The sequence below is a fragment of the Nycticebus coucang genome, chromosome 17 (genome assembly GCF_027406575.1).
Source record: "Nycticebus coucang isolate mNycCou1 chromosome 17, mNycCou1.pri, whole genome shotgun sequence".
NCBI lineage: Eukaryota > Metazoa > Chordata > Mammalia > Primates > Lorisidae > Nycticebus > Nycticebus coucang.
In genome coordinates this window covers 19,397,133-19,421,134 of record NC_069796.1, presented here as the reverse complement: position 1 = coordinate 19,421,134, position 24,002 = coordinate 19,397,133, and the positions used below count along the sequence as shown (strand labels likewise).

Below are 24,002 nucleotides of genomic sequence, written 5' to 3'. Positions count from 1 at the left end.
GGTAGCAGCTGTACAAACGAGAGAGAACTGTCGTAAGAGTGAAAACTCTTCACCAAGAAATCCCCAGGATGGAGAAAGAGAAACACCATAGATTTAAATTTGAGACATGTGTTAGGTCACGTGCTCTTGAACAAGATATTCTTGGAGAAAGAAATTCTATCAATATATGTAAATACCTTCCAACTAAATAAAGCATCAATAATCTCAGAAAGCATAAATGCTACAGAGGCAATAAACATAGGGTCTTTATTTAAACCCCAACCAACAGCAGACGCATGAAGCTTTTCTTTCCTTAATATACTGCTTCAAAGTGACTATGAAAAACACGCTGTATTTATTATTTGGATTAATATGCACGTACACGTATCAAAGGCTGGTACGTGCATATTAATCTGCTTTATTGAAGTGAGTGAGAGGATAAAATTTTAAAAAGAAAAAGTGATTGGAAGGTAGAGTATCTTTGAGGCTATAAAACCTAAGTAATTTCCAAGGAAAGTTGCTGGGTTCAGGTTCTTTATACAAAATTCTGATCATCATGTTATCATCAGTTTACATCATCAGGCTTATGAATCACATATCAACTTTTCAGTGATTTACAAAAGACATTATTTTAGAAAGGGACTTCTGATGGAAGTGGTATGAAATCCCTCACATGTTCGCTATGGTTTGAATGGATTCCCCAAAGTTCATGTGTTATAAACTTAACCCCCAATGCAAGAATGTTGCAAGGCGGGACATTTAAGAGGTGACAGTGAGGGCTGTGCTCTCGTGAATAGGTGACCATCATTATTACAGGGTGGGCTTGTTATGAAAGCAAGTTTGAGTCCCCTCTCATCTCCCTGTGCTCCTTTCTGTCCATGCGACACCTCCCACCAGGTTATGTAGCAGCAACAACATCCTCCGTAAGATGCAGCCCTTGAACTTGCTAGCCTCCAGAACCATAAACCAAATCAACGTTTGTTTACAAACAACCTCATCTATGGTATTCTGTTACAACAGCATAAAATGAGTAAGAAGGAACATTGGTACTCAGAAGAAAGGCTGTTCCCAGTAACAAGCACCTGAAATGTGGAAGAGGTTTGACATGGAGTAATGGAGAGAGGCTGGAAGAATTTAGAAGATCAAGCTAGAAAAGGTCAAGATGGCCACAAACAGAGCATCGGAGGTGACTTGGGTGAGAGCTCAGAAGAGAACTGTAAGGAAATGTGTAACTTATTAGGGAGTCAAGTACTGAACTGGTTGTGATCAGAATGCTATCAGAACATGGACGCAAAGGCCATTCTGATGAGGTTTCAGATGGAAAGTGAAGTGAAGGTCACCCTTGTGACAGGTGCAAATAACTGTTTAGGAATTATGTCCCTATCCCAGGGCCTCATGAAAGGTAGAACTTAAAAGTTATGGACTAGGGCGGCGCCTGTGGCTCAGTGAGTAGGGCACCGGCCCCATATGCCGAGGGTGGTGGGTTCAAACCCAGCCCCGGCCAAACTGCAACAACAAAAAAAAATAGCCGGGCGTTGTGGCGGGCGCCTGTAGTCTCAGCTGCTCGGGAGGCTGAGGCAAGAGAATCGCGTAAGCCCAAGAGTTAGAGGTTGCTGTGAGCCGTGTGACGCCACGGCACTCTACCGAGGGCGGTACAGTGAGACTCTGTCTCTACAAAAAAAAAAAAAGTCAAGGACTAGGATATCAGGAAGAATAAACGTGCAAGCAGCAAAGCACTAAAGGGGCCTTGCGGCTTCTTTTGGCTACTTAAGAATAAAATGAGAGAAGAGAGAAATGATTTAAAGACAAAAATCATAATTAAAAGGGAAGCATAATAGAAAGAGTTGGAAAACTCTCAGCCTGACTATGTAAGAAATAAAATAGGGTATCCAGGGGAGAATGTTAAGGGTGTGGTGAAGTGCCCCTCCACTAAGGAGATTAATACGGGCAGAAGGAGGCCAGGTTCTATGTATCATACAGTGGGACCTTGAGGGCGGGTTTCCTCAGAGGCACCCACTACTTGTTACAATGGCTTAGAGAATCAGTAAATCACTAGGATGAAAATAGCATCGTAGGTTCATGCATTCATCATTGATTCGTGAACAACTCATTGGGCATCTAATACATGCCCTTCGTGGGGCTAAATGCTGGGCAGGTTATGATGAATGAAACAGGTGTGATCTGTAACCTCCTTACTTCTCACTGCCAGTAAATGTGTAAGTCCAAATTGTGACAACTTCTATAAAAAGGGGAACACAGTGTTGTCATGGAGAATATTGTGATGGAGAGGGAGGGTAGGGGTGGAATTGGTGTCAGAAGATGAGGCACCAGCAAAAGAGGAAGGTGGGAAACAGAATTTCCAGGGGGTCAGTGTGACTAGAACACAATGAGCAAAGGAGAGTGGGCCTGGGAACAAGATAGAAAGATAAACAATTAAAAATTACCATCACAAGAACCCTATACTCTTCAGGAAGTCACTGGAAAGATTAAAAAAAAAAAAAAAAAAACAAGGCAGAAGAGAGACTACATCTGTTTCGAACAGGCTGTTTGGGTAGAGCCTGCAAGAAGGACAGTGCGAACGTCCCGGACAGTGGCCGACATGCTGTGGCGATCGGAAATCTCAGATCTTTGTGGGTATTTCCCAATTCCATCTTCTTATAACAGGCAGGAAAGGATCTGATTCTAGCATCAAATTAAGTATTTTTTCTCTTCTGCCCCAAACGCCATCCCTCCCTTCTTAATGTCTGAGAAGAATGCTCAGAAGCAGATCCCACAGCAAGAGATTTTCTGTAGGAAAGTTCCATCCGTGACCGTGCAGCTCTGTTGGCAGCTGGGCTCTTCCCTGAGATTGCTGACATTTCTGGCTAAGGGCAGAACCACAGGCAGACAATGGTGACCTTTGATGGATTTTATCCCGTGGAGCCCTCACACCCTCATGCTCACAGATCTACAGGAAAATGTGAAGTTAGGCTACAGAGAAAAGTTATGGGCACTCTGTGGGGTGGGCAGATGTGTCTCCTGGATGCTCCCTCGCTACCTGGAGGGGAAACAAGGAGAGTGGAAGGGGATTCCCGGAACAGTGAACAATTAGAGGTGAAGCTGGGTGCCTGCAAAGTGGGTCAGCAGGTGCCTGAATCCAGGGCAATGCTGAAATCCTGCAGAACTGTGTAGGGGAGTTTGTGAAACCCCATTAACTCCTTCCCTCTCAGGGTCCCTTGACTACACTAACAAAACATTGCCTCCTTGCTGGGCTGGATGGTTAAGGCTAAATAATTTAACTGAGGGGCTTCAAACAGATTTATCTTTCACTAAAGTTTTTAAAAACAAGATCTCTTTATTTTCCTAGAAGACTCATAGAAAGGGCAAGTCTCCTTGCTTTTCTAAGACAGATCAAATTGATGAAAATGACACATGTGGAAAGGTTTTCTAGGCTTCTTACATGACACTAAATTGTATCAAAAAGTCAATTCTATTTCTCCTCTTTTGTCTAGCTACAGTTTCAAATAAATTTGCTTTTGATTTTTTTCTATAGAATGAAAATCAAATATAAAAAGTCTTATTGTCTTTTATTTGTTTTCTTTTTTATTGTTGGGGATTCATTGAGAGTACACAGAACCAGGTTACGCTGATTGCTTTTGTATAAGGACCCTCTTATATTTGTGTTCTGTCCCCCAGAAAGTGCACCACACCCCTTGACCCCCCTTCCCTTTCTCAGCTCTCTCCACCCCCCACCCCCACTGTGTACTAGGACCTTAACTATCCTCATATCAGAATTGAGTACATAGGATTCATGCTTCTCCATTCTTGTGATGCTTTGCTAAGAATAATGTGTCCCACTTCCATCCAGGTTAATACAAACGATGTAAAGTCTCCAATTTTTTTTAGTGGCTGACTAGTATTCCATATTCCATAGTGTACATATATCACAGCTTATTAATCCATTCCTGGGCCAGTGGGCATTTAGGCTATTTCCACATTTTGGCGATTGTAAATTAAGCTACAATAAACAGTCTAATGCAAGTGTCCTTGTGGTAAAAGGTGTTTTTTTTTTTTTTCTTCTGGGTAGATGCCCAGCAATGGGATTGCAGGATCAAATGGGAGGTCTAGCTTAAGTTCTTTGAAGGTTCTCCTCACTGCCTTCCAAAAAGGTTGTATTAGTTTGCAGTCCCACCAGCAGTGTAAAAGTGTTCCCTTCTCTCCACATCCACACCAGCATCTGCAGTTTTGAGACTTTGTGATGTGGGCCATTTTCACTGGGGTTAGATGGTATCTCAGGGTCATTTTGATTTGCATTTCTCTAATAATTAGGAATTATGAGCATTTTTTCAAATATTTGTTAGCCATCATCTGTCTTCTTTAGAAAAGGTTCTATTCATCTCTCTTGACCAGTGATCTAAGGGATTATTGGCTTTTTTTATGTTTATTAATTTGAGTTCTCTGTAGATCGTAGTTATCAAATTTTTGTCTGAATCAAAATATGCAAAACATATTCCTTCCCAATGTTTAGGTTGTCTGTTTGCTTGGTTGTTGTGGCCAACATCCCAAAATAACTGCCTTAACTAAGTACAAAGTTGCCCCAGACCAAATATCTCTCAACATTGAATTAACCTAACAGAGGCAGTCAAAGTAGGAGAGACGTTGCAGTGAGAAATTCCACCAAGAATTTATAAATAAGTGAATAACATTTCCCTCTGAAAATTAAATATTATCAAACCCAGCATCTAATAAGTGAGAAACAGATAAGGCAAGTCATTTTGAAAAGCCAGAGGTGACTCTGAGACAGAAAAACTGGTAATACTGTGATTAAAATTGATAATAATAAATCGGTCAGGAGATTCAGCAATGGAGATTTACAAAGACATAGAAATGAACATTCTCAGATACCCAATCTAGGGGAGAGGGGGCTTGGATTTTTTTTCGTCTCAAGAACAGAATTTTATTTGCATGAATTAAGGTAACTCAGAATGACGCAGTTCAACCTAAACTGATACTAAGCAACCTGTACAGTTCTGTAATTGCATTTTGACTGCCCAAGTACTTTGCCTTTAGGGAGAGTATCAGTGAGCCAAAGATGACCGCCCCTCTGTAGTGCTATTTCTCAACATACATTAATACACGGCCATTCTGTTTGGATGATCAGTTTCTAGGATCTTGTATATGGAGCCCTAAGAGACAGGTACACATAAAGTGCATGGATAAATCAGGTTCCAGAAGTGGTCATGCTATCAGATAATACTGTCTTGCACTCTCACCCAAATGACATTCGTTTTCCCAGTAAACTAGGGAATGGACAACCACACATTTCTCAGATGACAGAAGCAATGTCACGTGGCTCACATGGGGCAGAACCAGGACAGAATCTGGGCCTCCTGAAGTTTTGTGCACCTTTCATGCCTTCAACAGCGCTGAGTCAGATACGTGTATAACACACTATTTATTGACCCTAAATTTCAAGATTTGGGGGTAAGCCGGAATCCTGTAAGTATTCCATTCTGGGGACCATGGTGAGTAAATGCCTTTAGCTAATTAAATCATTTCCAAAATTCTCCATTCAGTCACCCAATTCCTTCTATTTTGTTCATCTGCTATATGTAAACCTGCTTCTGGTGGTTTCAAAAATATGGCAGCATCACATCATGTCTAACATCCAATATGTTGAGTACAGATGTCATTTCACAGGATATAATCTTTTTCTACAAATGATAGGAAATGCAAAATCAGCCCTCCCAGATAGCAGGCTCTGTTGCACAATGATAAGCACGCCAGGTGGTAATTTTTCATTTTAGCAATTTCAACTAAGGAGCAGTTTCAACTGTCAAGACCCATCCATTTCTCATATTTCCATTATGAACTGTATTCTAACATACATTAACAAGCTCCTATGTAACACATTGAATGTTATTATTTAGTATTTAAATAGCTTTCCAGGAATACCGAGTGTTCTGCCAATCATGAATGCTTTGCTCATAATACTATCTCTTCAGAGGCAGACATAAATGATTCTCTCGTTTTATCACAGTTGAGAAATTAACACTAAGTCAGAGGACGTTCATGGCAAAAGACAGGCCAGCTTTGAATAACAAAGCCTAGCTAAAGTAAAATATGGATTTACCCCGTTTTGTCCATCATAATAGCAGGGCCTTTTAAATCTTCATGAACTGGCTCTTTTTGATCCTATCTCTTGACTAGTAAGAGCCTCCATGAAGAACTAATCCAAATGTGAAAATGTGCAGGGCTGAACAATGAACAGGAATCACTGGTCCTGTCACATCGGGAGGCCAACATGTACAATTGGCAATATGTTCCAATCAAAAAAAGAAAAAAAATTGAAGGCCTGAAAGGCCATTATTGATTAAATATTACTTAATGCTAATACACAATTCCATTTTAGAAGGTTATTAACTCTCTGTCAGTGATTTTACTGATTGAACAGAAAAAAAAAAAAAATCGAACTGCCTTGGTGGTCACCTGACTTCTTCAGCCAACAATAATTTCCTCCTGCTTGAATTTGAATACCCTGTACTACTGGGTAAAAATCCGGTGCCTTAAATATCAAAAGACAATTGGAAATTCGACAGCCATCAGTAACCTAAAATTGATAACTTCCTCTTCTCAAATCTAATGTCTTTCACGTAATACTAGATGCTACTATATTTAACTATGAGAAATGATCCAAGGAAGTGGCCAAAAATAGAGAAACCCTCAGGGCAGGAGCCCGTCTCAGCCATACCTTAGTTCCACTCTAAGAAAAACAGAGCCTCGGCAACCAGCAGACTGTCAAGCTTGTGACGATGCCCAGATGAAACATTTCAGTAGCCCAAAATGACTTGCCATTCCTCTCCTGGTGGTCTCAGCCAGTCCGTTTATTCCCACATTATACCCAAAGCATATGGTTGTAAATAGTCCTACAGACAGATGAAGGGAAATAGAAACCAAGGGGAAGTCTGGTCTGCAGATGTATGATCACACCACAGAGGGCCTGTGGTGCTTATAAACCACGTGAGTTAAGGTATTTACAAGACAAATCCTGGAAACAGAAAACACGTGTGAATATAAAAGACACGGATTTATTGTGCTACCGCATTTTGCCAGTTAATTAAAAATTCACTATCCAGATTCATGGACAACAAACATAAGACAGAGCTGTGTAATCTAAATCAACAGCCTGATTTACAGAAACCCAGACCCATGGGCACATATTTTCAACTTTACAATTTTATTTGAATGATGAAAATAAAACAAACTCCTACCCAACAAATGTTATAGGTTAAACAGAAAGGAGCATATACTAGTAAATGTTTGCATTCAGAAAATACTGCCCCTAGTCCATCTTATAATGTGACTTAGCTTAGTCAACTGAAGCATTTATATATTCAATAGAATCAACGGTAGATGAAGAGGACCATAATTTTATAATAGCTTTGTTTTTAAAGTAATTCTTTAGATGATCCCCATAGATGGGAAAACACCCAAAGTATAAAATGAAGTGTTTGCATAAGGATATTATCCTGTATATTCTGGTTATATGGAGAAAATTGAGTTTACAGATATGGGAATCCAATTATATAGAGAGGGGCTGAAGACTTTCCTTTCTACTGATTTTTTCAGCAACTGAGGCTTCTTGGATTTTCACCTGTCTGGGAAGCATCAATCACATTGCAGCAGAATGCCATGAAAAGATGAAATTGTCACAAGGCACCACATTGTCCTTTCAGTCATTTACAACAATTAAAAGTCGGTTCAATTGCACATAAAAGAAAACCCAAACAACGCTACTTTCAGTCCACAGAGTTTTCCATAACAGGAAGTCAAATTTTAAGCAATCCCGGGATGATGTAATAATTACAAGTCCGGAATAACTATTCCAGATGCTACCCATCTCAGTGCACGGCTTTTATCCTCATGGTTTCCAGATGGAAGTTGTGTCTCTGAGCATTACACCCTGTTCCAAGCCACAGAAAGGAAAGGAAAAGAGAGAGAGAGAAGGTATGTGCAGCCGAGTCTTTCAAAGCATCCCTGGAAGGTCCACCGTGACACACTCAGGTATTACTGACCCGAATGAACCACTTTCACATCAGAGAGAAGGGCGGCTCAGAAGTGTAGTTATTTACTGGGAACGCCAGTGCCTCCAACCAATGTGGGATTCTGATATGAAGGGAGAAGGAGGGATAAACAGTGGGTAGGTGAAGCTTAGCATGTGGATTGGTACAAATGCCCTGTGTTGTCACCCAGTCTCACCATCCAACCCAAGAGGACGTAGTCTTCAAAGTCTCTGATTACTTCCTCACACAGAAATGCTGTTTCAAAGATGTCCAAGCTCCAACTTCCATGTTTAATGCTTATGCTGAACAGCATGCCGTTTCCCTAGTTGATTTATTAAAAAGGTGTTTTTAATACACACAGACATACATGTATACATACATATACATAAAACAAAGCAAAATGAACTAATAACAGTAACCAAAGCATTGCACTGCAGTCTCCAAACTTTATTTATACACATGCAAATTATGCCTACGTCCTGCCAGTCCAACACTGTACCATGGCTGTCTGTATCCTGATAAAATCCTGGGCATATTAACCCTGAGGGAATTACACTTTTCTGTGAGATGATCAAACTAAATTGATGAGGTGCGCCATCTGTTCTGCATGCAGGCACACATCGGCCATTTCTGCTAACTTAAGATTTTTCATGCCAAGAAACACTACTCATAAATTAGGAATGATCACTGAAGGGTTCGTTTTGTAATTTAAGTAAACATTTTCTGGACATATTTTATCAAAAATAGAAATAAATTTTTCCTGTCCATATTATCTTTGAAAGTACAGGTATATGCAACATTAAAATGTCTTAAAGGCTGTAAGTCTCTGATTTTAATATTATACGTGTAGAGCATTACATACTATAAAAAGTGCAGTTATGGCATACAATTGAGGGGATGGTGACCTTATGTTTCTGGTTTCTTTAGAGATTCTGAATATAGTCTCAAGAATAAAAATAGGACTCTCCTTTAGGACAAATCACTCAAACATGAGACTTCTCCTGTTGGATTTCTTCAGCCTGGTGTGTTCACTGACAGAAAGCTGAAGTGAATGGAGTGACAGATCACGAATTTACTCCCTCAAGGCCATTCACAGTTGTCTTGCCACGTTCTACTGAGGCCCCAAAACTAAAATACTCCTCTCTCCACTCTCCCTTCTGGTCATGGAAACTAACTGAGGTCAAGGGGAAGACAGAAACAGATGTGAAGCTTTTTAAAAGGACAGGCTCAGCTGGCAAGTTCTTCTTAGCACGTCTTTAGTCATTTGCTCTTTCTTCCTTTTTTCTGCCTGGAAACTGATGTGACAGCTGGAGACACAGCATCCATCTTGGCCCCATAAGGGAAAAGTCACATAATACGGATAGAGAAATAGAAAATAGCGGATGTCTGGGTCCTTGATGACAGTGTGAACGTGTTGCTTTAGCCCCAAATAGCCTCTCCCAGAATTTCTTGTTACAAAAGAAAATTTTAAACCACTATTAATCAGGTTTTCTATAATTTGCAGCTGAACACAGTCCTAAGTGATAAAAATCAGGTCAACTTACATTATATGTATTAATTTAACATCAGCCCATCCGGATTTTTTTAATGTTTTAAAAATAGTTAATCAAAATTTATTCTAAATTTTTAAAATTTTGTTATTTGAATATTTCTTATAAAATAAGGTTGCATCTTTCTTTTCCTTATAAGAAGGAATTTTAAAGATAATCTAAAGGTACTTTTTATGAACATTTTAAATTAAAACGAGCATACACGCATGGTAATTCAATGATAACTCATATAAAAGACCTGCCCACTGCCTCTCTATAGTAAATATGCTTGACTATTTGTTTATTTTTAAAGAATCATTATGGGGAAATCAATGATTTTAGGTCCTCAGTGCAAGAGAAGTTTTATGCTTTGTCTTACAATAGGGCTTTATAGGTGAATGTCATGAAACCAGATTCACTTTATGCAGAAAAAGAGGAAAAATCATATATATATACTTACACATACATGCATATATAAACTCTAAGTACGTTTATATACACAGATACATGTACACATGTATATAAATGCACATACATTCACATACTTTCAGAAGAGAAGTAAATTTATACATCTATATATAAATAAATGTGTGTATACCACATATTTTCAGAAGAGAAGCAGTCTATTTAAAAAGTAGATTTTATATTAGTTTAAAATAGACATGTCAAATAATTCATGATTTTTTTATTTGTTTGACAACTTTTTGAGAGATTAAGTCAAAGACAAAGGACAATGAAAAATTTTAACCTTTTTAAAATTTCACTCTTTTGCAATCTGTTGTAAAAAAAAAAATGGAAAATTCCATTCCACTTTTTCCATTAAAATAATTGACACTTGTACAACTGCCAAGTGTATGAAATCTTCATCCTCAAGTGATGGATAGTCTGATAATTCTTAAGATGAACAATCTCAAAGTAAATTTTGAGAACCAAGTTTTGGAATTCAGCTTCACCTACTCAAGTATTCTCCATCTATTAAGTGTGGTGCAAAGGAGTCTATTTGAGAAGTCCATTTACAACTGGACAACTGCCCAAGCAGGAGGCAACAACCACACTCAACACCTGTAAAGTAACTGTGAAGTGTTAGGGTTCTTGTCCAGGACTTGAATTGTTTTAATGTATTTGCTCAGAAACACTTTAATAACCAAATGGATTAGAAATTGTTTCTTTATTAAAGAGCCCATCAGAATTTTAGATATTATTAGAGTTCTTAATTTAAATATTATGGAAGCCTCATTAAGTTTATATTATTCTGCAACTCATTTCCAGTATTAAAAAAGTGTCTGGTAAGGGAGAAAAAAGAGGGAAGGCGATTAAATTCATCAGATGGTATTCTTTTCTGTATTATTCTTTCAATGACTAGTACACAACTTGATTCTCCATATTATATCCCAAACGTGTAGGGAAAAAAAAAAACACATAAACTTCCTAAGAACCTGGAGTGATGCTACAACAGAAACATTCCTGTCTTCTGTCACCAACCTCTCCATTCTGTTCCTGTCAATTAGTGGGAAGGGACCCTTGAGGATGCAGAGCATTTCTTTGCCTGTAGATGTGTGACTATGGGCCTTGGGAGATACCGGGATAGCAAAAGTGATCATAGGATGCGAGAATCTCTGGCACTTACATTTAACATGTCTAAGAGGCATCATGAAAATGTCTCAGCTATTTTCATCCTCTCAAGAGTCTTGGCTTCAAAGGGGATCCCTGTAGCTGAGGGGACCGCAGGGCTGTGAAGCCAAGAACTGATCTGATACCCTCCTCTGAATTCCCAGGGAGCATCTCTCTTCTGACCACATCAGCATTTTTGCATGTTTGAGACATAGTTAAAATATATTCTACAGTGTTTTAATTTTGTTATGCAAATATTTCTTATAAAATAAGGTATCTTTCTTTTCCTTTTAAGGAATTTTAAAGACTATCTAAAAGCTACTTTTTATGAACGTTTTACATTAAAACAAGTATATACACACAGTAATTCAATGATAATTCATATGAAAGACCTCCCTACAGCCTGTGCGCAGTAAATATGCTTGTCTATTTGTTTATTTTTAAAATATCATTGTGGGGAAATCAATACTTTTAGGTTCTCTCTAGATTCTGCCTTTCTGGGATCAAATGTTCATTGTCCATGTCAACCGTACCAGAAGCAAATCACTGTTCTTCTTATTTTATTATTAATTGGTAGTATTCTCAAAGACTGGAGCAAAAAAGTTCCTATTCAACATATTATCCCAGTGCCTGACAGATTTCTTCAAGTAGGCAGTCTCAAGACAGTCCATGTAGATGAAAAAGACTAAATATATCCCAACAATTTCTCCAACAACTTCTCAGCTCCATGCTTAAGAAACACCCAGGAGGAATACAGGGAATGCTTATCATTTTTTTGGTTGGTCTCCACTAGAATCTGAAGATAATACAAGACTCCAGTGCACTTCTGATGACTCTGGTGTGTTGCCAGTGTCAGTTGTGCAATTTCAGATGATGCAACATGGTTGGTTGTTTACTTCCAACAAAATCAGCACCAAGGCCAGGGCAGAGAGCGTGTGGTGGGGGGAGAGGAGGTCTGAATCTCTGCCAAATACCACTGTGCCTTAGACAGCTGGATTATTTTACAAACAGGTTTTTTTTCCTCAAAGAAATGTGATTCTTATTTGAGAGTTGATAAAAGTTCTCAGCTCCTAAGGTTATCTCGATCTCCTTGCCTTTTTAAAATTTTACCATTTTCTCCACAATGATTCTGTGTCTTTTATTATTTTTACTAGGGCATTCACACTATATCAACAAAATCATTTTATTAGCCCTAAATGAGAGCATGTAAAATTATGGCACTTTATAGAAATGGAAGGAAAAAAAGTTTTTTTTTTTAATTTAAATCTTTAGAACTTACATTTCTTTTTTAAGTAAATACTTTCTATGATTTATCTCATTTTTCTTTATTTCATTAAACATGAAATTTAGATCCTAGACTCTGAAAAAATGTAAAATTTTAATATTTTTAATATTGACAAAAATGCACAGTACTCCTATTAAGTAGTTTATTCTTAAATTTTCTTAGATTTATTAAAGGGGATTAAATGTCTTTAACCAAGGTTAACTTGAACATGTAATAATTAACTTTTTTGAAACCTAGAGGTCCCCAAATTTTTTAAATGCTTCAATGTCTAACATGGGATAATGAACCAGAAAAATATAGTAGATCCTCTGTACGTTGACCACCCAAGGGACTATAACAAACTGGTCAACATACTAAGGTGGTCAACATAAGGACCTAGGCCTACTGTGCTGATATGTACATGAGGTGCATGTCCAGTTTATGAAAATTAGATCAACTTAAGGAGGTGGTCAGTATAGGGCAGGTGGTCAACTATGTAAGTTCTATTGTATTTTTAAATGAAAGGGTGAGTTCTAAGTTTGCCAAAGTAATCATTTCACTATATAATAAGAATTTCTGAATGGCCAGAGGAGGTCATTTGAAGAGAACATTTGAACAAAAGGAACTATTTTTCAGATACAACAGCATTAACTTTAACAAAGGATCCATAGATGGTTGGAATTCGGAGAAAGTCTATGACTCATTTCATTTGGATAAACCAGAAATTTCTGGTTGGGAACTGCTTTTGACCAACAAAAATGGCCACATCATGAGCTTCAACCAATAAAAAGAAAATTGCCTCTAAGAGGTATTAGGAGACTTGCCCAAAGTTAGGAACAGAACTGGAATTTAAACTAAGACCTCTGGATTCCCGTACCAGGGGGCCTTGCATTTTAAACAAACAGAGCCTCTTCCAAGGTCCATTGTCCTATTGCAGTTTCTGTTTTCTACCACGTAAAACACTCCTGACACAAACACAAGGAAGAATTAAAGGAATTTTCTGCCAGAGGAATAACAAAGCCAGTAAGAATAATAATTAACCTTCAACTGACTATACTACATAGTTTAAATGAATTAAGTATTCAATTTTTAATATATGCTTTTTAAAGTAATATTTAAGTCTTTACTAATTTGAAATTACTATTTTTATTTACCTAAAGGAAAAAATAAATAAAATAAGAATCATGAAGAAAATTAAAATAAAGAATAAACATAGAAAACATGTCATGGAAAACTTTCAGAGGCATTTGATGCACACTCCGATTTAAAACTTTCTATGCTCCTCTAATTCTTTCCTTACAACAGATTCCATGAAGTGGAATTACTGAGACTAAGGGTTTACAGGGCTTCAGATGGATTTTACAAACTTGCCTCCAGAAATATTGTTCCAATTCCCACTTTCATCAACATTTCATTTTGAGCAGGCTTGATTCCCTCTTTCCCTCTACAGAAATATTTTATATGTATTCTAGCTGGGAACTCAAATAGACTCTTATGCCCCACAGCCAACTGACTGGACCCATTCTTGATCAAGGGATCCCAGAAAAACCTTAAAGCTAAAGTGAGGACAGATGCTCTACCTTGTGGCTTCTCCTTTTTGTGGCTTCTCTCTTTGTAACAATAAGATGCTAAATCAGAACCATCTGGGCCTAAGGCAAGGCAAAAATGAACTTAAAATGAATCACAGAACTATATGTAAAATGAAAATTATAAATTTTTAGGAAAAAGATGGAAGAAATCTTTCATGACTTAGGGCTAGATACTAATAGCATAATTTGTAGAATACAAAACTGATAAATTAAACTTCATTGAATTTTAAAACTTTTGCTTGTGAGGAGGAAAAATAGACAAGCTACAGGCTAAGAAAATGTATTAGCAAACCCCATATCTGACAAATATTAGTATCTAGAATGCATAAAGGACTCTCCAAACTCAACCGTAAAAACCAAACACCCAATTCATAAATGGGCAAAAGACATGAACAGACATTTCACCAAGGAGGACACAGATCTAGCAAATAAGCAAATGAAAAGGCACTGAACACCATCAGCATCAGGGGAAATGCCAATTAAAACCACAACGTTGTACCCATCAGAATGGCGAAGAAAAAAGCAGTGACACCAAATGCTGGTGAAGAATCAGAGCAACTTGGAAACCGGACCACTTACACATTGCTAGTGGGACTGAAAATGATGTGGTCACTCTGGAAAACTCAGTTTCTTATAAAACTAAACAAGTAAGTGGAATCTGATCCTGCAATTGGATGTTTAGGCATTTCCAGAGAAATAATTGTGTTCACACAAAACACACGTACATAAATGTTCATAGTACTTTGTCATAATAGCCCCAAACTGGAAACAACCAAGAGGAGATGCCTTTCAAAGGGTGAACGGTTGAACACACCATGGTCTATCTACGCCATGAAACACAAGTCCACAAAGTGAACAAACCAGTGATACACAGAAAAACCTGGAGGAATCCCCAGAAAATTACAGACATTGCTAATGGGAAAAAAGCCAATCACAAATTAGTACACATGTGTATTTTTTCATTCCACTCCATTTACATAACAATCTTGAAAAATAAACTAGAAATAGAACACAGATTATTGATTGTCAGGAGTTAGGGAGTGGGTGGGAACAGTGGAGGTGAGTGTGGCTATAAAAAGACAACAGGACAGATTCTGTAACTTGAACTTATCAATGTCAATATCCTGGTCATTATCATAGCTTTGCAAAATGTTACCACCTGAGAGAAATGGAAAAGGATAATGGGATCTCTGTGTATTGTTTCCTACAACTGCATGAGACTCTACACTTAGCTCGAAACAAAAAGTTTAAATAAGAAAAGTAAATGATATCAACTTATTTAGACTGATAAAATAAGACAGGAGAAAAAAATGTGTAACAGTTTTGGCATAGTGCATGACACAATTAATAAGGCTTTTTTATTTTAACTAAAAATCAAACAAATTAATAGAACCCAAATTAATAGAACCCCCCAAATTAATAGAACCCCCCAAATTAATAATTCCAAAATACATCCCTAGGTAACTGAACACCATGTTTATAACACATGTTATAAATTAAACATAAAGGTGAACAGGCTGGGCATGGAGGCTCACCCCTGAAATTCTAAAGGCCAAGGTAGAGGATCATTTGAGGCCAGAATTTTGAGACCAGCCTGAGCACCACAGCAAGTCTAGAAAATGTTTCTTAAAAAATTAGCCAGGCATGGTGGTGTATGCCTATAGTCCACTTGGGAGTAACTTGGGAGACTGAGGCAGGAAAATTGCTGGAGCCCAGGTATTTGAGATTACAGTGGGCTAAGATGAAGCCACGGCAATATAACCAGGATGACAGATTGAGACATCACCAAAAAAAGAATAAAGTTGAACAAGGAAACAAGGAGATTGCACACTATGATTTATTAACTCCGTTTATATTTTTGTAATACTATGTATTCTGGTAATTCTATCCTTCTAAATTTACTGATTTGTTAAATGATCTTAATGAAGTTTGTTGTGACGGTATTATGATCTAGGAAGTGACAGCATTCCCTTAAAATGGTAGATAGTTTTAAAAAATTAAATCAATGAAAATCAAAAAGAGAAAGAGTGCGTGCCCTTAGGCCTTGTATCTAAGTTACTACAGAACATACAAAAAGAGAAAATAAATCAAGCTAGAGTATTTCTAATGCATTTTCAGTGTAACAGATTTCCAAGTAAATTAATCACAGGACATAGTCATTTTCCATTCTTTTCAAGTGATTTCTCGTGCTTTACACAATGTGACATCAGGGAAACATTAGACACTAAACGTCGACATAATTTACACCAACATCTCTAAGTCTCACTAACTCATTATGAACATTTTTACTTGGGTTTGGTCTGTACTTTGAGTGATACATCATTGCTCCATTTAAGAGAACTTCAGTAAATACATACCAGGTAAGTCAGCAGATGTTACAAGCATGTAAATAATCATGTAAATGTCTGCTTCATGTTGGAATCTGCCATTATCTGAAGTGGATCAGGCCAACATGCTCAAAAGGCACGGTCCTTTTATCATTTTTCACTTATACATACGAACAACTGAGGGTAATCAGTATTTATCTTAAAATATTTTCTAGAAATATGGCAAACAACATAGAGAAAAACATGTCCCCAATTTTTACAAAGCTTAATTATTATCCAAGAAATAGGGAAATAGTTTTAAACCCACTTTTTTGAATGGGATATGACTTATAAAACCTAACTGTTGAGCAAGTTCATTAACATTTCCTTATAACTGTAAATTAGTAGGAGTGCACAGGCACTCGTTTTAAATGTTAACACAAACGTTATACACAAAATAACTGTTCTCAAGTTAGACAAGAAGCTGTAGGATTTCAATCAGTATAAACATGTTTTTACTGAACAGGAAAAAAATTATATATACCTTCACGTATGGAATCATACATGTTTTGTTAACAAAAATACGTAATGTCTTAAATTACAGAATTACACTTAAATTCTGTAACAGATCACTTAAATTGTGCAAAAATAGACGTATATACAATTTTAAACACTAATTACAAAACCAATGGCCAACTTCCTGATTATGTCATGATCCTATTAAGAGAAAAAATAAGAAATAAAAATCTACGTGACACATTTTATTCTCCAAATTCAAGACATCACTTTGCCATTATCTTGTACTTTAACATTGAAGGAAAACATACACTCTGAAAGCCCATGCTTTGTGCTTCTGAAGGTTACAGTTTTTATGAATGAAACTATTTATTGATTTATTTACTTTCAGTACTAGAACCAGCAATCATTAAACTATTTTATACATTTGTCTCATTTTATTTAAAACAGGCTAATAGTACTCACCCCTTGCTTAGATAACTTAAATAACTGAAGGATAGAACTTTTTCTTCTCTTAAGCAATATTGTTAGTGATGCATTTGCTTGTTTTTTAATACTCATTCTGTGCTTTCTTATTAATTAACAAAGTTAATTAATTAATTAAACAGGCTGTATTCCCACTTGTGACAGTATTTAAGTCCATACAGGGGAAAGGAAACCTGTATCCCACTCTAATTTGGCATCTGTAACCTCCTATGGTCTAAAAATCAAGATTGTTACTATCCTGTGCCAACTGAGGTCAAGTTAGAATTGATTGAAATAAAATGTGTTTTAGTGCCTGATCTTTGCACAGGAGGACAATTAATGACAATTATGGTTATGGGGGGGGAACAGAAAGAGGGAAGGAGGGAGGGGGTGGGGCCTTGGTGTGTGTTACACTTTATGGGGGCAGGACATGATTGCAAGAGGGACTTTGCCTAACAATTGCAATCAGTGTAACCTGGCTTATTGTACCCTCAATGAATCCCCAACAATAAAAAAAAAAAAAAAAAAGATTTTGGACAAAACCCGATCTCATAAAAAAAAAAAAAAAAAGAAATGCTACTGATTTTTGCATGAGTTTGTACCCTACGACTTTACTACATTTATGTATCAATTCTAGTGGTTTCTGGGTTTCTTCTCTCTCTTTTATCATCAATAAAAATAATTTTACTTTCTCCTTTCCAATTTGGATGCTCCTTATTTTTTTCTCCTGTCTGATTTCTCTGGCTAGAATGTCCAGTACTATGTTAAATAACAGTGGTGAAAGTATCTTATTCTAGATCTTAGGAAAAAGGCTTTCAGTTTTCCACATTTACTATGTTATGATACCAGTTATGGGTTTGTGATAAATGGCTTTTACTGTGCTAAGTGCCTTCCATACTCAGTGTTTTCAGGGGTTATATCATGAAGGGATGTTAACTTATTGAATGCTCTTTCAGCATCAATTGAAATGATCATATGGTTTTATCATTCCATTGATATGATGTATCACATCAGTTGATTTTAATATGTGAAACCATTCTGGTATCGCTGAGATGAATCCCATTTGATTATAATAAATAATCTTTTTAATGTGTTGTTGAATAATGTTTGCCAGCATTAATATTTTGTTGAGGATTTTTGCATCTATGTTCATCAGAGATATTGGCCTATAGTTTTCTTTTTTATTGTGTCTTCATCTGATTTTTGGTATTATGGTGATTCAGGCCTCATTAAATGAATTTTTAAGTAAAAAAAAAAAGAAAGAAACATTTATGTCGCCATAGGCATTTCTTTTCCCACTTAATTTCACCTTCTTGGTCAGCTCTGACATCTGAAATATTCAGAAATTTGTATTCACAATAAACTAAGTGGTACATATTTTTTATTTAAGTTTTTACTGACAAGCACAATAAAAAGTGATGTATTCATGAATTTACTGTAGGCTAAAGACTCCATTACAAGTGAATTTCTTCTTTTCATGACACATTCCGACATTTATTCAATCTACATGCTCAAGAACAGCGTTTTCTAAAATTGCTCTACAGAACAATAGTTCCGGCATACAGTCTCCAAAACGTAAAAGCTTTATCCCAGTAACCTGGAGAACTGATGTCAAATGTTTTGAGTTTCACAAATTTGCAGCGTATATAAAGAAGCTCTGTATGTGTATGTGTAAAACCTATTTGATTAAATGAATATTCCATAAACCTTACTTTGAAAAGCAAGAATCCAGAAATAGTAACATCGTTTCCAAGACAATACTGGGTTCATTAAATTCCCACTGATTTTTTTCCATCATGGGTTCATGACAAGGTTTCCTTTCCCTTGCATTTTGGTTGGAGGGAGGTACAGTTCTGTATTTTTTGTCACTGGTAGATTAAAACACGTGAGTGTGGGTCTGAATTCTCTTTGCACCCTTTTCTCGCTGGAAACCGTATGTTGAGATAGCAATCTCACAAAGAGCCAGGGTCCCTGACTGGCTCTTTCTGAGTAGAGCTCCCTCCAACCTGCATTGGAAATTGGACTGTGTTGGAAAAACTTTTGAGTTAAACAACTGAAATTTCAGGGTTAATTGGTTACTGCAACATAATCGGACCTATCGGCACTAATACAAGGGTTAAATTCTGAAACAATGAAAGCAAGAAGAAGGGAGATGATGTAAGATGAAAGTTACAGGTGCTCAGACACTGAAAATTCTTTATTTACTCTATGCCAGCGAAACAGCTTGTCAAAAATGTTGTGCTTATAGCTCTTAATTAAATACACGTTTGCTAGTCTGCTCCATCACAGGACCTGCTGTAAGACCACAGGGTAAGGCAATGTACAGACATGTAAGGTTCTTACTCTATTCATAGAGCTTATGTCCTTATTGTAAGAAAGAAAATGTAGACAATATGCTCATCATTTAAAAAAAAAAGGTGAGATATTTTCCGTTTTTTTTTTTTTTTTGGATTAAATAAATTACACATGTATTTCCTGCTCCCATACTAAATTTCATTTAAAAGTATAATTATGGCAGTCATAGCAACAAGAAAAAGGAACTCTTGGCCATTTTCTGTTAGAAGGGCAGATTGGATACTAAATCAGATAGTCCTTGGTTTTCTTGAATAATGGAAACCTATTGAACTATAATAATGAAACAATTTCAACATTTACTTTGGAACAGAAAAGGAGTCTAAGCAAACTGACACAAATTTTAATTTCATTAAAAAAATGCTACAATTTAAAATTTTCCTTATCACCAACCAAATTCTCTTTCTATGATGCTGCATCTGAAGCATTCCATTAGGAAATTTCAATTCACAGAAACATTATTCTTAAATTACACTTCTAACTGCGTTAATGTATCACATTCCACTTAATACTGATCCAAGTAATGTGCCTTCCAGAGGAAAGATGTTAACATAATACATTGTTACTTTTATCTTTTCAAAAATCAAAAGCTCTTCCAAAGACTTCCATAACAATTTCATATACCAAATTCCTTTCCTATACTAATACTGGAATTTAAAAGGTTGGTAAAGCACTTGTGTTTAGTTTGAAAATCAACAAACATTAATGAAAATTAGATCAGCAACTGCTGCTTGCCATATACATTAAGAAATGCTCCGGGTAGTGTTAAGTTGATGAATACGTGTGTAGTGTGGGATTCATAGCAGTGGTCTGCAGCCTTTTTGGCACCAAGGACTGGTTTCATGGAAGAATCTGGGTGGACCGAGGGGGCTCATGAGATCCTCATAAAACCCACCTAGATCCCTCTCATGTCCAGTTTCCTTGAGAATCTAATGCCCCACCTGCTGTGACTGGGAGATAGAGTTCAGGGGGTGATGCTGGTGCTGGGAGCAGATGTAAAGATAAATGAAGCTGGTGGGTTTCTAAGAGGTCAGAGACCTGATGAGTAAGTCTGTGGCCCAGGGGTTGGGAACCACAGGTTTAGAGGACAAATGCTGAAGACATGAATTAAATCTGATCTCATATATTTACTGTTAGTGTAGAGTAAAACGGGAATATTTTATAATTGTATAGAAATAAGCTTCTGAATACAAAATACTTAATTGGTTTAGCTTTCCTCACAAAATAAGACAATTCTCATTCTGCATAAATTCAGTAAAAAAGGCCTACCTTCAGGTTTACGAAACATAATAAAAATTGTGTGCTAACTTAACTGTATATACAAAACAAGCTTACTTACATACTCCCCATTCAGTGATAGCTCTTGCCCTGTTTTTCCTTTGGCTCTAAACCAGTGGTTCTCAACCTTCCTAATGACGCAATGCATTTTCATTGTTAAAAAGGGGTCGCGACCCACAGGTTGAGAACTACTGCAGTCTAAACTCTGTTCAGGTGACAGTGCTTTTTCATTAAATACCTTTTTCTGCATTAGTATTTCCGAGGAGAGAAGACACAATATCAGGAACCCGTAAGAACATAATGTGGTTAGAAACATTTCAAATCAAAGCAACACCTAAGCCGTACACTACAGTAGTTAACTCTATTAGAAAACACCAAATTGCCAATATTAAAAAATAAGACTTCACTTTTTAGTGGAGTGACAAAAAGAAAATCATGATAAGTAAAAATTATTTGGAATAGTTTCTTGATAACTAGTCCTCCTCCCCCTAAAAAATAATATGCTAGCAGTGTTATTGGCTAACCCAGCATTCAATGCAAAGTACGTATCAGGTTACCTGGTTCTGTAACCCACAGACTGTTAGTGAGTGATGGAATTCATTAGACATTGCAGGTATTAGCAACATTAGGAAGCAGATGTTAAACTCTCCAGCATTTTGGTGCATTCTGTCTATGATTAATGAAACAGTAACAAACATTCATGCTGTGCCATATTATTCTGTATATCAACAAATGTACGTTTCCCCAAGGCCACACAATACTGCCTGTTACGCATCAGGTTTGAGCACTGAACATAAATCTTCCTGAAAAAAATATTGCAGGGTGAATGTTTAGTTTTGAATTCCACTATTGAATGAATTAATCATTATAACATAAAGTATTTCTAGGGAGTGAATAGCATTTAGAAAATAGTGCTTTAGAAAGTTATGAAAGTAGTTTATTCTATTTTTTTATTTTTTTTCTTCTTTTTTTAATTAAGTCATAGCTGTGTACATTAATGCAATCATGGAGTACAATGTGCTGGTTTTATATATAATTTGAAATATTTTCATCTAAATGGTTAACACAGCCTTCACAGTATTTTCTTAGTTATTGTGTTAAGACATTTATATTTTATTTTTTATTCCATCTAATGCTAAGCTACTGACATGGTAGGCATAAAAGTGGCTTAAAACCTATATGAGTAGAATGACGTTTTCCAGAGGCTGGGAGGGGTGGGGAGAAAGAGGGGATAAAGGCTTCAAAAATAGAGTTCGCTGCATAGAATGAACAATACTTTATAGCACAATAGTGACTAGGGTAAAAAGTTATGCTGTACTTTAAATTACTTAAAGAGTAGAATTGAAATGTTCTAACGCAAAGAAATGATAAACATGTGAGGTCATGGATACCCCAATTACTCTGATTTGATTATGACACACTGTATGCCTGTATCAAAATATCACCTATATGTAATAGGTATGTAAACTACTATTATGTTCCCATAATAATTAAAAATAATTTTTAAAAAAGCCATAGGACACTAAAAGCCGTAGGACACTAAACAAATATAAGTGATATTTTTATGTATCAGTTTAGAAAACTTAAACACTAGTCTATGATTTTCAAAAATAAGTAAATGTTAATAATTTAGTTCATTTTATAATTTAAAATTATCTTCCTTTTGACTTACATTACCAATTATTAATATTCCATGTTAAATGATAAGAATATGCATTTTTCCTTTTACTTTCTGCTATGCCTCAGGATATACTGATTATTGCCTAAGGTAGCTCGAAATAAATATATAACATTTCAGAATATTAGAGCAAAACGATGTCATTAAATGTTTTAATGTCTATGTCCAGAGATACCGTCTAGTTATTATAGTTTATAATGTTTTGTAGTTTGCATATATTTAGCGTGTCAGAAGGTTTCTGTTCCTATTCAAAGTGCACAACTAAAATCTAGACTTCAGTTATGAAAATTAAAAATCAGTTTTCAACATAGCATGTTCTTTAAACACAGGTCTAATAGTCTTCCTGAATGAAGTGAACAGATTAAAAACACACATGTGGAAAGGTCGGATGCGACTGGATCCCCACAGGTAAGGGTTGAGAGCTTTTTCATACCGTAATGCTGAAATTCTAGGAACTTGATAATATAATCTGAGGAAAACAAAATAACATTAGGTAAAAAAGCCCTCCTTCTACATTAATGTCTGCAGGGCTCTAATATCTGAATCGGCTAATTGTAAGTCCTCATATTTTTGAACACTAGAGGGAGTACAGAAAATGCAGCCGACACGGGTATCACCCAGGTCTTACCAAACTGCCCGCTTGTTTTTTACATACATAGGTGGAATGTTTAAAACTTATTTAAACAGTACCCAATATTCCTTTTTAAATGTTATTTTTTTTCCAGTTAATTTAAAACTTGTAACGACTAATGGCAAGAAAAATGCCTGATATTTAAGAAGCAGAAAAACACAGAGGAGGCTGTAAAAGGAGACATACGCTCTCCTCATTGTAGTTAACATATTCTATTAGAAGAAAGTAGAATTACATCTGATTTATAGAATTATATCCGATTTAGAAGATATAATTCTAGGTAATTCAAAGAGTTTAAAATGACAAGCCTGGGCCTAAGGCAATAATGAACGCTCCCGAATCAGAGCCAGACTTTGGTTTCGCTGTAGCATTCCAGGCCACGGGTAGGGTTTATATAGACAGAATGTCTCGAGAATTTCCATGTGTGGAGGGATAATTTGGAAACTCTTGGCTGAGAGATAAGAAGGGTGAAGACTTGATGAGTTAATATTTTTTTAAAAACTAAAAACTCTGTCTCACACACAGTAAATATTAAGGGTACTAGTTATTACTGAGACATTCTCTGTCTGTTTAAAACAATATAAATGTGGGTTGAACTGGAGTGGATGGGTTTAACAAGAGTTGTAGATTATGGAATAAAAATTGGGGAAACAAGCTCCCACCAGTCAACTCACAAACCACCACCATAGTGATAGATAGGTTAAGAATCCACAGAAACCTCGGTGTGTGTCACACTTTATGGGGGCAAGACATGATTGCAAG

The 24,002-nt window shown here is 36.5% G+C and overlaps 1 protein-coding gene across 4 annotated transcripts in view; it reads right to left on the bottom strand.

Moving 5' to 3' along the window:
* PRR16 (proline rich 16) overlaps positions 1-24,002 on the bottom strand; it is a 285,975-nt gene that overhangs the window by 247,313 nt on the left and 14,660 nt on the right. The gene's annotated exons all lie outside the window — the stretch shown is intronic.